This window comes from Leopardus geoffroyi, chromosome C3 (assembly GCF_018350155.1).
Source record: "Leopardus geoffroyi isolate Oge1 chromosome C3, O.geoffroyi_Oge1_pat1.0, whole genome shotgun sequence".
Lineage (NCBI taxonomy): Eukaryota > Metazoa > Chordata > Mammalia > Carnivora > Felidae > Leopardus > Leopardus geoffroyi.
The window spans coordinates 148572474-148588180 of NC_059338.1; positions in this window are offsets into that span (position 1 = coordinate 148572474).

Below are 15707 nucleotides of genomic sequence, written 5' to 3' on the forward strand. Positions count from 1 at the left end.
GTTGGGTGAACACAAACTAGAATGAGTTTCTCAAATACAAACAAGGAATTGGATAAATATAACTAAGTATGTAAATAAACGAGGCAGAGGGGACCGTTCTTCCTTAAATATACTTCCAATTAATAAATGTAAAACACTGATAAAAATGGAAAGTTACCCTTTAGCAAACACATGTAACAATTGTTGCAGGAAGCATCGTCAATGGATGCTAAAATCAGTGCGTGAAAGTATGATGGGAAGCAAGATCCGTGGTCAAGAAATATCTCTTCGCAAGATACCCATTAATTACAGAGGGCAAACTAATACGTTACTTGGAGCTATCTAGCAGACAAGCGATCCAAGAGAACAGGAGTCCTGAGACAGTGATGTCACGTGCCTCCTGGTAAGATGCCCTGAGAAGGCTACACACTCACTTATGTGGTGTTCCTGCCACAATGCCTGGGCCGAATCTGGTTTTGTAGAGACATCGGAAAACTAAAGCTGAGGTTTATTCCGCAAACTAACTGGTCAGTACTCCTGAAAAGTGTCAAGGTCATGGAAGACAAGACTGAGGAGCTGTCCCGCGTTGGAAGAGACTATGGAGACACAAGTTCTAAGGGCAAGGCAGAATCCTGCAATCCAATCCCTGGGCTAGGAAAGATGTCGGCAGGGCAGTTAATGAACAGCAAGCCCAGTCTGTAGATGAGCTAACAGGATCGTATGGATGTTAATTTTCTGGGTTTGGTTATGTACTCTCTACTGTGGTTATGTTAGATGTTAATAATAGGGAAGCCAGAGAAGCAGTATATGGGAACTCTGTATTATAATTTTTGCAGTTTTTTTTTTTTTGTAAGTCTACAACGGTTTCAACATAAAACATATAAAAATTAAAAACATCTAAAAAGTGTGATTTATAGACTCCCTGTGCAGATTTTTTTTTTTTTTTTTTGAAGGGAGAGCATTGCTTATTAACAATGCAGGTCATTGGACTCCACACCATTAGACTCCACGCCATACAAACCAGAATTTCTTCCAATGAAACCCAAGAAACCGCATTTTCACAAAATCCCTGAGTGGTTCTTAAGAACACTCGAGTTTGAGAAGAGTAGGAACTCCTATATTAAACTGCCAAAAAGAACATTTGACAAAGTCAGAAAGTTTATCTTCTGGATTGCAAGTTATAATGGGTTAGTCTAGCCACATATACCAATCATTGTGAAGTGTCAAGTTAATGAAATTAGGGAGATTTCCGAGTCTCTGTCAGAGGTCAGGATGCCAACCAAGATCATACAAGCCGATCACAGACTGATACAAACAACATGGTAAGGCTGTAACACACCTTTCACAAAGCAATGGTGCTCCCGGTGACAGATTAAAAAGAAGATTCAAGCAAACCCATTTGACATTTGTCTTTTACGAGGTAGATTCCCCTCTTGTTTTAAATATCCCAAGCGTGGAGAAATAGCTTCATGGAAATAGTCCTTAAGCGATATTTAACTTTTTTCCTCTAAAGCCCATTTTTTTTTTTAAATTCTTATTTATTTTTGAGACAGAGAGAGACAGAGCATGAACGGGGGAGGGTCAGAGAGAGGGAGACACAGAATCCGAAACAGGCTCCAGGCTCTGAGCTGTCAGCACAGAGCCTGACGCGGGGCTCAAACTCACGGAGTGCGAGATCGTGACCTGAGCCAAAGTCGGCCACTCAACCGACTGAGCCACCCAGGCGCCCCTCTAAAGCCCATTTTTATCAGGTGAGGTTTTATCTTCCGTGTGCTTCTACCCGCCAGGGGGGAGTGCTGCTGGCAACATGTTCTATCCCTGTTATCCTGCCAAATACATTGCCGTGGTTTCGATTGCCCTTCCAAAAGAGATTTTTCTTGATAATTTTATTTTTAAATTTTTTTAATGTTTATTTTTGAGAGAGAGAGACAGAGAAGTAGAGTGCAAGCAGGGGAGGGGCAGAGAGAGAGGGAGGGAGACACAGAATCCGAAGCAGGCTCCAGGCTCCGAGCTGTCAGCACAGAGCCCCACGCGGGGCTCGAACTCATAAACCCGCGAGATCATGACCTGAGACGAAGTCAGACACTTAACCAACGGAGCCCCCCGGGCACTCCCCAAAAGAGATTTTGAAAGAAAATGTAGTAGATGGTGAACCTTAAGTTAACCACAAAATTAAATTAATCAGGAATTTCTTTACTGAAATGGTTACAAAAGTATATTTTTTTCATCATGAAGTTAACTGTTTTTACATATGTATGTACGTGTGTATGCATGTATGTACCGTTGATGCTATTAATTTGGAAAGTAACTTCCAAAGTTTTCCAAAGTAAAACTTACGGTACACATTTTTAAAAATTGAAAATACACCCCTCAACTTTCACCTCATCTGTGTAGAAAGCGGCGGCTGTAGAATGTAGGGTGAAAGAATTAGTTTATAAATGAAGATTAACAAGTTAATGACATCTTCCCTTAGAATATAGTTAACTTGAAATCAACACAAATCTATCTTGTGACAATAAAACTGCACATTCTTTATGATGGGTGGGAGGAAGAACGATGTAATTAATGTAAATGATCAGCCCAAGTGTCTCTTTCACCTGAGAGTTAATTGGGACGGTCAATGTGTGAAATGTAGCTCCTCATTTCAGACATTTCTCCACACTGAGAAACGTAGATTCCCCCCATGTTCATCATAAAAAGACAAGCAGAAGACGGCGATGAGGTCGGCTACTGATTCACATGGGGGTACCACAAAACATCTGTGCTCGCCGAGTTACTGACTTATCACATCAAGGTGACTGTTCTAGCTACTTCACAGAACTTTATTGAAGAAAGTGACAATAACAGAAGAGAGTCATCTCAGTCATACGAAAAGCTATAACAAATCAAGGTGGTGGAAGTAATAGTAAAATTTAGTCCCACTATCTGATAGTTTATGTCCTCAGAAATTGGAAGCAATGCCTAATTCTATCTCAAGGGTTTCTCGGTGAAGTGCCCATTGCTATTTGGGGCAAGGAAATTATCCAGTGTACGGGACTTACCCTTGATTTATAGGGCTTTTGATATCCCTACTTCTAGTCACAAAATGTCAGGAACAACTCCCAAGCAACATGTCAATTCAATCACGCTGACATATTTCTCAGGGCCCTCTGGAGAGATCGTATGACCCCCGTATGAACTGGTGAAAGTCCATCAAAATGCTGTGACAGATAACATTAATATATATCGTAGTATCAGTATGGTCAGTAGTTTTTACTTATTTTTTTTTTGTTTAAAAAATTGTTTTAAGTTTATTTATTTATTTTGAGAGAGAGCGAGAGCGAGAGAATCCCAAGCAGGCTCTGCACTCTCGGCACAGAGCCCAACATGGGGCTCGAACTCATGAACCGTGAGATCGTGACCTGAGCTGAAACCAAAAGTTGGACATTCAACCAACTGAGCCACCCAGGTGCCCTGGTCAGTAGTTTTTTTTTAAAAAAAGTTATAAAATTAAGGATAACGCTTTAGATCCTTACTTTTTTGTTGTATGGGAAGTTCGTACCCTATACAAGTGATTAGGATTATACATAACCTAGGGAAACAACCTAAGTGTCCTCAGATGAGTGGATAAAGAAGATGTGGTACACACACACACACACACACACACACACACACACACACACAATGGAATATTATTCAGCCGTGAAAAAGAAGGAAATTCTGTCATTTGCAACAACATGAATGGACTTGAGGGCAATATGCTAAGTGAAATAAATCAGACAGAGAAAGACAAATACAAATACAAATATGATCTCATTTATACGTGAATCTAAAAAGTCCAAACTCATCGAAACAGAAGGTAAAGTAAATGGTGGCAACCAGTGGGTAGTGGTGGGGTGGGTTAGGGGAAATAGGGAGATATTGGCCAAAGGGCACAACCTTCCGGTTATAAGATGAGTAAGTTCTGGGCATCTGATGTATTGCATGGTGACTACAGTTAACAGTACGGTGTTGACATACTCGAAAGTTGCTAAGACAGTAAATCTTAGATATTCCCACCATAGGCACATGCACAAGGTAATTATATGAGATGGTAGAGACATTAAGTAACAATTTTGGTAATCATTTTGCAATATACATGTATCCAATCATCATGTTGCACATCTTAAACTTCCTCAATGTTATATGCCAATTGTATCTCCATAAAGTCGGGGAAAAAACGAATTATGTGTAACCTAGGCTTTTGCTTAAATTAACTTTTTATTTTCAAACAGTTTTAGGCTTACAAAAAAACTATGAAGATAGTATAGAATTCCATACATCAGCACATACATTCCATACATTCCCATATTATGAACCCCTTACATTAATATGGAACAGTTGTTATAATTAATAAACCAATATTAAAAATTGTTTTTCGTCAAAGTCCATACTTTATTCAGATTTCCTTGGTTTTTACCTAAAGCGTCTTTTCTGCTTCAGGATCCCACTCAAGGAACCGCATTTTGATTCACTGTCATGTCTCCTTACTCTCCTCTTGGCTGTGACAGTTTCTCAGACTTTGTTTTTGGTGACCTTGGCAGTTCTGTTCAGATGTTTTGTAGAATGTCCCTCAACTGGGGACATTCTGATGTTTTGCTCACGGTTGGATAATGGATTTATAGGACAAGGTGCCCTTTCATCACATCCTATCAAAGGTATGCACTGTCGATATGACTTAGGACTATGTTGATCTCAGCCACCCGGCTGTGGTAGGACTGTCGGGTGTCTCCACCCAGAAGTTACTTTTTTTCCATCTCCACACTGAACTCTCTGGAAGGAAGACATTATGCTCTGGAAGGAGTTTTCTCTTCCTTGAGGGTGGAGTATCTGCATGAGTTATTTAGAATTCCTTTGTATAGGAGGTTTGTCTCTTCTCTCCTACGTATGTACGTATGTATATACATATGTGTACACATGTATATACACATGTGCACGCATGCATTACATATGTATGTGTATGTGTGTGTTGTGTGCGTGCGTATGCATGTATGGGCATGTGTGCACATATGTATATGCATGCATGCGTGCGTGTATGCATGCATGCGTGTATGTACACATGTATGTGCTTATGTGTGTACATACGTGTGCATACGTATGTACGTACGTGTACGTATGTGCGTACATATTATGTACGTACGTGCATTTGCGTGTATGTATGTGTATGCATGTATGCGTGTGTATGTATGTATCTGTACATATGTGTGCATACGTATGTACGTACGTGTACGTATGTGCGTACGTATTGTGTGCGTACGTGCATTTGCATGTATGTATGTGTATGTATGCATGTATGTGTACGTATGTGTCTGTACATATGCATGTACATACGTATGTGCGTACATGTATGTGTGTACTTATACCATTATGGATTTATGGATTTATGGATTTTACACCTTAGATAATAATCTAACACTACAGTGTTTATTTTGTTGATTGAAGTATGCCAGCTTTGGCAATTGAGAACTCGGAGTTGGCCCCTGTGTGCCTTTGACAGACCCCCATCACTGTGTGTGTGTGTGGTGGGTTGGGGGGAGGGGGGCGGTTCCTTACTCTGGGCACTACAGTGTACTTCAGGCTCATCTCGCCCACTTCCTGCCCCAGTCCTGTAATGGTCCATTTCTCCGATGAGTCGTGGATGCTTCCACCAGCGAATAGTACTGGAAACCAAGACGTCCACTCTAAGTGTGCTTGGTGCTCCTGGATGTCATTGCTTCCAGACCTTCTAAGCTGGCAGAGCGAGGAAGTGCGTGTGTATACTGAGCACTATATACACACACACCTACAAATATTTCTGTGTGTAACCGTCTGTATCTGTACTAAGCCAAACGTGAGGTCATACTGAAGTGTTCAACTATAATCCATTATCCCGCGGATCATCCTAGCCTCCTTCCCTTGTTTATTTATGAACTTCCGCTCCAAGGCGAAAAACCTGGCTCCTGCCATCCATCACCGATTTACTGAATTGTTCAATTCTCTTTTTTATTTATTTGTTTTTATTTTTTTAAGTTTGTTTATTTATTTTGGGAGAGACAGAGACTGTGCAAGTGGAGGAGAGCAGAGAGAGAGGGAGACCGAGAATCCCAAGCAGGCTCCGCACTGTCGGCACAGAGCCCAGCCTGGGGCTCGAACTCACAAAACCGTGAGATCATGAAACCAAGGGTCAGATGCTTAATCGACTGAGCCACCAAGGCAGCCCTGAATCGTCCAATTTTAAAGTATAAGTAGTAGTATCAGACTGTGAACCCCTAATCCCACGAGAAGCGACATTTTCAAACGGAGTACAACGCTTATGGACAGGTTCCTTTGCATTTAGTCTTAGAGATTCCACTGATTTACCCAGTTTCAGCACATTTCCCACCCTCTCACCCTTCCTTTACTAAGGCTGTTTCATACTTCTGCAATATAGATTATTTTGTTACATTTGGTGTTCTATCCGGGGACCCCACAACCTTCTGAATGAATATGTAAAATTTTGTATACCCGACCCTAAAAAAATCCCCCATGTGTCACATAGTCAATTCTCCCTCTTCACCGGAACCACTGATCTTTCTACTAACATTGTCGTGTTCCAAAATGTCTTATGATCGGAATCATGTAGTATGTAGTATGGGTTCTTTCGGTTTAAATGGCAATATGCATTTTACATTCATACACGTCTTTTGGGGCCTGATAGCATGTTTGTATTCATGACTGAAGAATGTTCCAATGCACAGACGTGCTGCTGTTTGTTTACACATTCACCTGCTGAAGGACATCTTGTTGCTCCCGGGTTTCGACTATTACAAAGCTGCTAGAAACATTTGCATGCAATGCGTGCATATAAGTTTTCAAATCGGTTGTGTAAGTACTCAGGAGTGCAGTTGCTGGACTGTATGTTAAGACAACGGTTAGCCTTGTAAGAACCTAGCAAACTGCCTTCCAAAGCGGCTGCACCATTCTGCACTCGCATCAACAATGAATGAGAATTCCTGTTGCTCCAGCCACTGATACCGTCAGGCTTTTCGTTTGTTTGTTTGGTTGGTTTTGTTTTAATTTAGCTATTCTAATAAACGTGGGCTGGTATCTCACCATAGTTTCAGTTTGCAATTCCCTAATTACAAACGGTGTTGAACACCTTTCATATGCTTATTTGCCATCTGATTATTTTCTTTGGTGTCCTGGCCGTTCAGACAGATTTTGTCTTTAAATTGGGTCAGTTGTTTTCTTACTGTTGCATTTAAGAGCTCTTTTTGCATTTTGGAAACGAGTTCTCTATCAGAGGTAAGTTTCTTCCGGTATGTGGCTTGTCTTTTCATTCTTCACGGTGTCTTTTGCAGAGCAGAAGTTTTTAATTTCAATACACTCCCACTTCTCACTATTTCTAAAACTCGTCACCAAACCCAAGTACATCTGGATTTTTTTCTGTTTATTCTCCCAGGAGTTTTGCATTTTACGTGTAAGTCTACGAGCCATTTTGAGTTCATATTTGTGAAAGGTGTGAGGTCTGTGTTCTTTTTCCTTTCTGCATATGGGTGTCCAATTTCTTCAGCACTATTTTTTTTTTTTTAAAGAACAAAAAGATTTTTTACTCTTTGTCAGTTGAACGGCTTTTGCTCCTTTGTGATGGTTTTGGCAAGAATTTTTGTAATTGAGACGCGATGACAATTTGTTAAACTTCTCCACGAATCTTTTACTCTCTCTCTCTCTCCCCCACGAATACACACATATCCCTTCCCTCTGGAAGCCCACAGTATTTTGAAAGAGAGCACATGTCTCTTGTCTGATTTGAAAATGGCCCTAGAGAGGTAGGAAAGTCTTACAGGAACAGAGTGCTTTGGGAATAAAGAATGGAAAGATCAGTCCCAATGGAGCAGGCTGCAGGGACTGAGTGGGAATATAAGAATATATATTGGTCACCCTTGCTTGGAAGAACAATTGAGAAGACTCGCTGAGCCAGATAACAAAGGGAGAGTAAAAATTACCAACGTTGCAAACAATGACGGTTTGAGAACCAGGCTGGTTGTTGGGATTTACTCTAAGCCTTGGGGAGCCTCTTCAGGTTTGAGCAGGGAACTGACACGATCAGACCAGCTTTTGCGCATGTGATTTAGCAGAAATTCCTGGGGTAGCTTGGAAGAGAGGTGAAAACTGTGAAGTCTAGTTAAGGAAGCTACTACAAGCGTTCAGGCAGCACTTATTTAGGGCAGAGGCAGACGGAGCTGAGAAAGACAGTGAGGACATTGGAGGCTGGTAGAAAATGCGATACAGGGATGGAAAATGAAATCAGACATTCTTGGGAATTCACTGCTTTTCTGTTATAATAATCTGCCCGGAAATTAAACCACCAGCGCCACCTATTGGTGAGTGAGATTCTTACTCTAAGGCTGCCCTATACACGAAGTCGCGTTTTATAATACTTTGGCAAGAATGATGCTGATTTCTCTTACTGTCCCTAATCAGCCAGTCTCAAAATACATTATTGAGCTCTGTTCAAAGTACTGAGTGGCGTGAACAATAAATACTACGTGTACAGGCTGGAAAAGTTTATAATATAATTTAGGAATAATATATGCAAAACAGTTAGCTGTTCACGTGTCTAAGTACAATCCGAGGCTCCAGAAGAGAGACTTTGGTGGGACTAATTTAGCTTGTCGCCGGCTGAAGGTTGGTGATATGAAGTCCATCCCAAAAGGACACAAACCAAAGTCAAGCTGCAGGTGTGGCCTGAAAGGGAAGTTCACAGATCCAAGGTACCCAAGAGAACTTTCCATCTGGCTCTGGTGGCGTTTATAACGAACAGGGTTGACGTTTATTTAATTGTCCCAATTTTTAAGCCAGATGCGCTTTTCTGAGATGTATGAGATGCTATGAGAATAAGAACATCTTTCTTTTTAAAACAAAATTTTAATGTTTATTTTTGAGAGAAAGAGACAGAGACAGAGAGTGAGCAGGGAGCTTTTTTACTTGCAGGCAAAAAGCCTTCTGGGACTACTCCTCGAAAGTAGAAGATCCAGATCTATCCAAAGAAATGAAAATGTTATTTACAGCACAAGCAAAGAACCAAAACCTGCAGGCAGTTAACTAAGCGGGCTAAATGGAGACTCATCTGGCGACTGGTCAACGGATGTCCTGAAATTTTTACCTTTGTATTTATTTTGTTTTATTATTATTATTTTTAAAGTTTATTTATTTATCTTAGACAGAGAGCATGCACATGCAGGGGAGCAGCAGAGAGGGAGGGAGAGAGAGGGACCCACGCAGGCTCTGCCCTGCAGCACAGAGCCACATGCGGAGCTCGAACTCACGAACTGAGAGATCATGATCCGAGCCAAAATCAGGAGTCAGACGCTCAACCGACTGAGCCGCCCAGGAGCCCCATCTTTATATTTATTTTAAAGAAGCCCAAAATTAAGTCTGACCTAGACATGGCAGTCCCTTAAAGTGGGTTATTTTTCCTGTGTACAGTGTAGAGATGGGTATACTTCCTAAGGTCACACAGCTATGAAGTGGGAGAGCTGGGATCTGGATGGATTTTGGAGCCCACTTTCTGGACTTACAACATTAGACTGTTGCCTATACTCTGCTCTGCTTGAGTTAGCAGGAGCTGGTCAATGTGGCCTCAGTAAGTTGCTGGCACCATGGATTATGACTAATTTGTATTATTTTAAGCACAGTCCAACATCTAGTATTTTGTGTCTCCTTCAAGATCAGAGGGGTGCCTCATAACTCATTTCGCCCCGTACGGCATTTTACGTCTCAAATTACATTAAATACTTTCAAATTCCAGTCTTTTACTTTTTGAATTATTCCCAATCGCTTGGAGTGTTTATGTGCACTCAGGACAGGACATAAACATTATAAAAGTTTGTAATGATCCAAACACTCATCTAAGAATATTACCATTTGTTTCCTTATCTCTGCGTCTGAGAATCTCGACTCAAAAATATGGATAGAATGCACTATGATGCACTTGTTAGATATTTATTAATGACGTCTTCTTCCTCTCACTTCATCTAAGTATGCCACTTAGCTGCTTCAGAATCATAAAAGTGATGTAAAGGTAGCTCAGACTAAATATGGAAGAGAGACGTGCGCTAACACTTGTGAATAAGGCTTTTTCTGATCACATTTCTTACTCTGATATTACTCGGTACCATCCCCGGTTAAAGCCCCCCACGTGTTCAGAGTGACCACCCTGTACATCACTATCACTTGTGTTTGTAAGTACCCAAGGCGGCTATGCCACAAAGTCCAGTTTGGTACCTTCTCTGGCAGAGATCAGTGTGGAATCAGGGAGCCTATGGCACCAAGGAGAAATGCGTAGTACAAATACACTTTATAATTCTTCTTTCTGATCTCCATTAAAAGTGAGATATGGACAGGAAGTCTTACACAGAAGGAAGCAATTTTCCAATCTCATTAGACCTGAGCGTCTTTCTTTATTTAACTGCTGAGCTGTAAAATATTTTCCTAAGATGATAAGAAATACAGAATACTTACCACTCAGCGTGCTAAACAAAAAGCCTGTGTTACCCGTCTGCTCAGTCTGAATCAATGATTTTAAATAAGAGTGGCTGTCACATTTATCATAGGTGGCAGATTCTTTGTTTTATTTTCCTGACATTCAGTAGAGAGATGAGGATTTTGTTGTTGATTGTTTTACTATAGACCCTATAAGTGTCCATAATGTAGCGCAGTAACTCCAAAGCTTGTCAATTAAGAACATTTCTGAAACGTGTTTGTAGACATTGCATGTTTTCATAAAACAAGTTTGTTAAAGGAAGTGTTAGTTCATAAATATGCCTATTATTTATTCATTTAAGTTATAAGAGATGTTACTGTTTTCTATCTTCTCTTTCTGTCTTTCTTTGTTCATTCTTTTTTTGCTTTTGTAGGTAATTTTATGAATCACAAATACATATGAAAACTCTGAAAAGCTGATAGCCAAGAAAGGGAAAATTAAAAACATATTTAAAAAACGATTCAAAAGAAGGACTTTAGTCCTTTAGTTAAAATTGGAAACAACCACATGAATTCATGACCTTTGATACACGATCTTTGATACCCTGCTGACATATCATCCACCTGCCATGTTTTGTCATGTGGAGGAATCTGATCTTCATCTCTGCTGAAACTTCCTGGACAGTAGTCAGTCAAGTGTCTCTCCCTAATAGAAAGGAATCAGGGAAATCAAGATGTGCTCGGATATCTTTGTTGCTGCTAAAAAAGGAAGGATGCTTGATTTGTGGAATGTCAAAGAGAAAGGAAGTGGCTTACAGGGTCCCAGCTGACCAACCTGTGTTGTTTGAGCATCAAAAAATATAGTTTTGTGAACATTTCTATGAAATTTTTGATATTACTCAAAAGAGGGAAGCAAAAGCATTATGTGATTCTTCATTTATATTGACAGAACACATTGTATATTACTCAATTCAAATCATGTATGTATGGAACAAAGTGTAGGTCAAATCAAACAACAAACTATTATGTAAAATCTTGCAGCCTGGGATATGTATGTGCCCAATGTTCCAGTAATATAGGCAGAAAAAAAAGCTATGAAAGAAATTATTTAAACGTTGTGTAAGACGGGATGCTTGGGTGGCTCGGTTGGGTAAGTATCCAACTTCAGCTCACGTCATGATCTCACGGTTGGTGAGTTCAAGTCCCTCATCGGGCTCCACACTGACAGTGCAAAGCCCGCTTGGGATTCTCTTTTCCCCTCTTTCTCTGCCCCTCCCCTACTCGTGCTCTCTTTCTCTCTTTCTTAAAATAAGTAAAAACTTTAAAATAAATAAATAAAAGTTGTGCCAGAGATCACAGTTAAAAAGAAAGAGGTTAAAAAAAAAAAAAAAGTAAGAGTGCCATGTAATACACCAAGTTTTAGAGGGAAATGGCCTGGAAGGTTTTATTACTATAAAAAGGGGCTGGGTTCCATAACCCCGTTGGCACGGTTCAATTGTTTTGGATGTTCTCCTGGTTTTCTGTGTTACTGTCTTTACCTGTTCCTCAAATTCACACTTTGAATTGAGGTTGTAATTTTTTTTTTTAATTTTTTAAGTGTTTATTTATTTATTTTGAGAGAAAGAGAGAACACCTAGGAGCCCGGGTTCTAAATTTCTAACAGATAATCCTGGATCGATAATTTCAGCTGACCTGAAATAGAACTTCTATTAACCTTAAAGAAGAAAAATAACCTTGTTAGCCAAGAAGATACAAAATACACATAGAGATGGTGATTTCTTAAAAATTAAGCTAATATTGGGGCGCCTGGGTGGCGCAGTCGGTTGAGCGTCGGACTTCAGCCAGGTCACGATCTCGCGGTCCGTGAGTTCGAGCCCCGCGTCAGGCTCTGGGCTGATGGCTCAGAGCCTGGAGCCTGTTTCCGGTTCTGTGTCTCCCTCTCTCTCTGCCCCTCCCCCGTTCATGCTCTGTCTCTCTCTGTCCCAAAAATAAATAAACGTTGAAAAAAAAATTTTTTTTTAAAATTAAGCTAATATTATCAATAATTTGGGGGAAGCGTAGCAATGGGTTTTTCAATTTTTGTGCCTTTTAAATTTCTATGTTTTAAAAATGGGACACCGGGGGGCGCCTGGGTGGCTCAGTCAGTTAAGCTTCTGATTCTGGAATTCTGCTCAGGTCATGATCTCACAGTTCGTGAGTTCAAGCCCCACACTGGACTCTGCACTGACAATGCAGAGCCTTCTTGGGATTCTCTCTCTCTCTCTCTCTCTCTCTTTCTCTCTCTCTCTCTCTCCTCTCAAAATAAATATATAAACATTTTTTTTTTTTTTCCTAAATGGGGCACCTGGGTGGCTTAGTTGGTTGAGCATCGACATTGGCCCAGGTCATGATCTCGCTGTTCGCAGGTTCAAGCCCCACGTCGGGCTCTGTGCTGACAGCTCAGAGCCTGGAGCCTGTTTCAGAGTCTGTGTCTCCCTCTCTCTCTGCCCCTCCCCAGCTTGTGCTCTGTCTCTCTCTCTCTCAAAAATAAATAAAAACATTTTCAAAAAAATAAAATAAAATAAAATAAAATAAAATAAAATAAAATAAAAGTGATTGACAGCCTGAACAGCCAAAGCAAACTTGAGAAAGAGGAACAAAGCTGGAGGCATCAGCCTCCCTGACTTCAAACTATACTACGAAAGCTACAGTAATCAACACAGTGAGGCATTGGTACAAAAACACACACATAGATCAACCGAACAGAATAGAGAGCCCAGAAACAATCGCTAACGATATATGGTCAATCAATTTATGACAAAGGAGCCAAGAATCTACAGGAGGGAAAGGACGGTCTCCTCAAACAAATGGTGCTGGGAAAACTGGACAGCCACAGGCAAAAGAATGAAACTGGACACCTACCTCCCACCACACACAAAAATCCACTCAAAATAGATTAAAGACTTGAACGTGAGACTTGAAACCATAAAACTCATAGAAGAAAACATTGGAAAAGCCTCCTTGACATCCATGTTGGCAGGGAGTTTTTAGATTTACATCAAAGGAAAGGCAACAAAAGCAAAAATAAACAAGTAGAACTACATCAAACCAGAAAGCTTCTGCACAGCAAAAGAAACTCTCGACAAAATGAAAAGGCAACCTACTGAATGGGAGAAAATATGGGCAAATCACACGTCTGATAAGGGGTTAATATCCAAAATATATAAAGAATGTACCCAATTCAGTAACAAAATAAAACACAACAAAACACGTTTAAAAAATGAGCAGAGGAACTGAATAGATTATTTTTTCCCAAGAAGATATACAAATGGCCAACTGAAAAGATGCTCAATGTCAGTTACCAGTCTTCAGGCAAATGCAAATCAAAACCACAATGAGATATCACTTCATACCTGTCAGTATGGCTCTGATCAAAAAAAAAAAAAAAAACAAGAGATAACAAGTGTTGATGAGGATGTGGAGAAAAGGGAGCCTTTGTGCACTGTTGGTGGGCACGTGACTTGGTGCAGCCACTGTGGAAAACCGAACTATCCCGTGATCCAGCAATGTCACTTCTGGGTGTGTATCCAAAGGAAATGAAAACAGGATAGCGAAGAGGTATCTGCACTTCCCATGTTCATTATAGCATTATTCCCAAAAGCCAAGATATGGAAACATCTGAAGCATCCATCAACAGGTGAACAGATAAAGAAGATACACGCAATGGACTCTTACGCATCTATGACAAAGAGAGGAGTTCTGCTGTTAGTGATGACGTGGATGGTCATGGTCATGGATGGCATGATGCCAAATGAAACAAGCCAGAGAAAGACAAATACTGCACGGTATCACATATGTGTGGATTTAAAAAAAAGTCCCTCGTAGAAACAGTAGAAAATTGGTTGCCAGGGACTGGGGGTGAGGGAAATAGGGAAAGGTTGGTAAAAAGGGTACAAACTTTCAGCTACAAGATGAATTCTGAGGATTTAATGTATAACGTAGTGAATATGGGTCGTAACACCATATTCTATAATTGAAATTTGGTAAGAATAGAATCGAAAATGCTATATACTGTATGATTCCAACTATATGGTATTCTGGAAAAGGCAAAAATATGGTGACAGGATAAAGATGAATGGTTGCCAGGGTTGGACGCGGGAGAGGGAAGGATGGAGAGACAGACCAAGAGGATGTTTAGGGCAGTGAAACTACTACATATAATAATACTATAGTGGTAGATAACATGTCATAATACATTTGTCCCATCCACAGAACATATCGCACCAAGAGGGAACGGTAATGCAAAAGAAGCACTCTGAGTGGTAATGATCTATCAATGTAGGTTCATCAGTTATAGCAAAGTACCACCCTGGTTGGCAATGTTGATAATGGAGGAGGCTATGTGTGTGTGGGAGGGCAGGGGACAAGAATTCTCTGGAATGTGTGTGTATCTTCTCAATGTTGCTGTGCATCTGAAACTGCTCTTTAAAAAGTCTATTAAAAAATAAGTCCGCGGGGCGCCTGGGTGGCTCAGTCCATTAAGCATCCGACTTTGGCTCAGGTCATTATCTCACGGTTTGTGGGTTCAGGGCCCATGTCGGGCTCTGCACTGACAGCTCAGAGCCTGGGGTCTACTTCGGATTCTGTGTCTCCCTCTCGCTCTGCCCCTCTCCCACTCACACACACTCATGCTCTCTCAAAAATAAGTAAAACATTAAAAAATTTTTTTTTTAAAGTTAGCATATGTTACTGAGATAGTATCTACGTGAACACTTAGAGCTGCTTCGGAACTAATTAGCAAGAGATAGGCAAGTAGCATAAATTGGGGCAGTAAGAAGAAATAGTCAAGGATAAACAATAAACTCAAGAAAAAACAAATGATAACTTAATTTAGCTATACACAACCTGATCGTCTACGATGAAACCATTACTTTAGGGAACCAGAAACATGAGGCTAGATGTTTCGCAAAGACAACGAGGTTGTGTATTTTGCCCACGCAGGTAGCTTCAGTGTTTCCACTGTGCCTGGCCTAGAGTCTGCGTTCAGATGATTTTCGATGAATGAATAAAAGTGGGTTTCGAGGACCAATTACTTCCAAGCTACCCAGAGTCCTTGAAAAGGCAGATTCACTGGGCACCTCGGGGGTGGAACCGTGAGCCCTGGGGGGTACCAGAACTGCAGTCTTCACAGGCATACAGCGGATGCTCCTTCCACATGCTACTTGCGGTCTGAGAACCCCTGAAAGTTCAACCTCTTCACTTGGTCAGAGAGAAAATGGAGGCGAAAC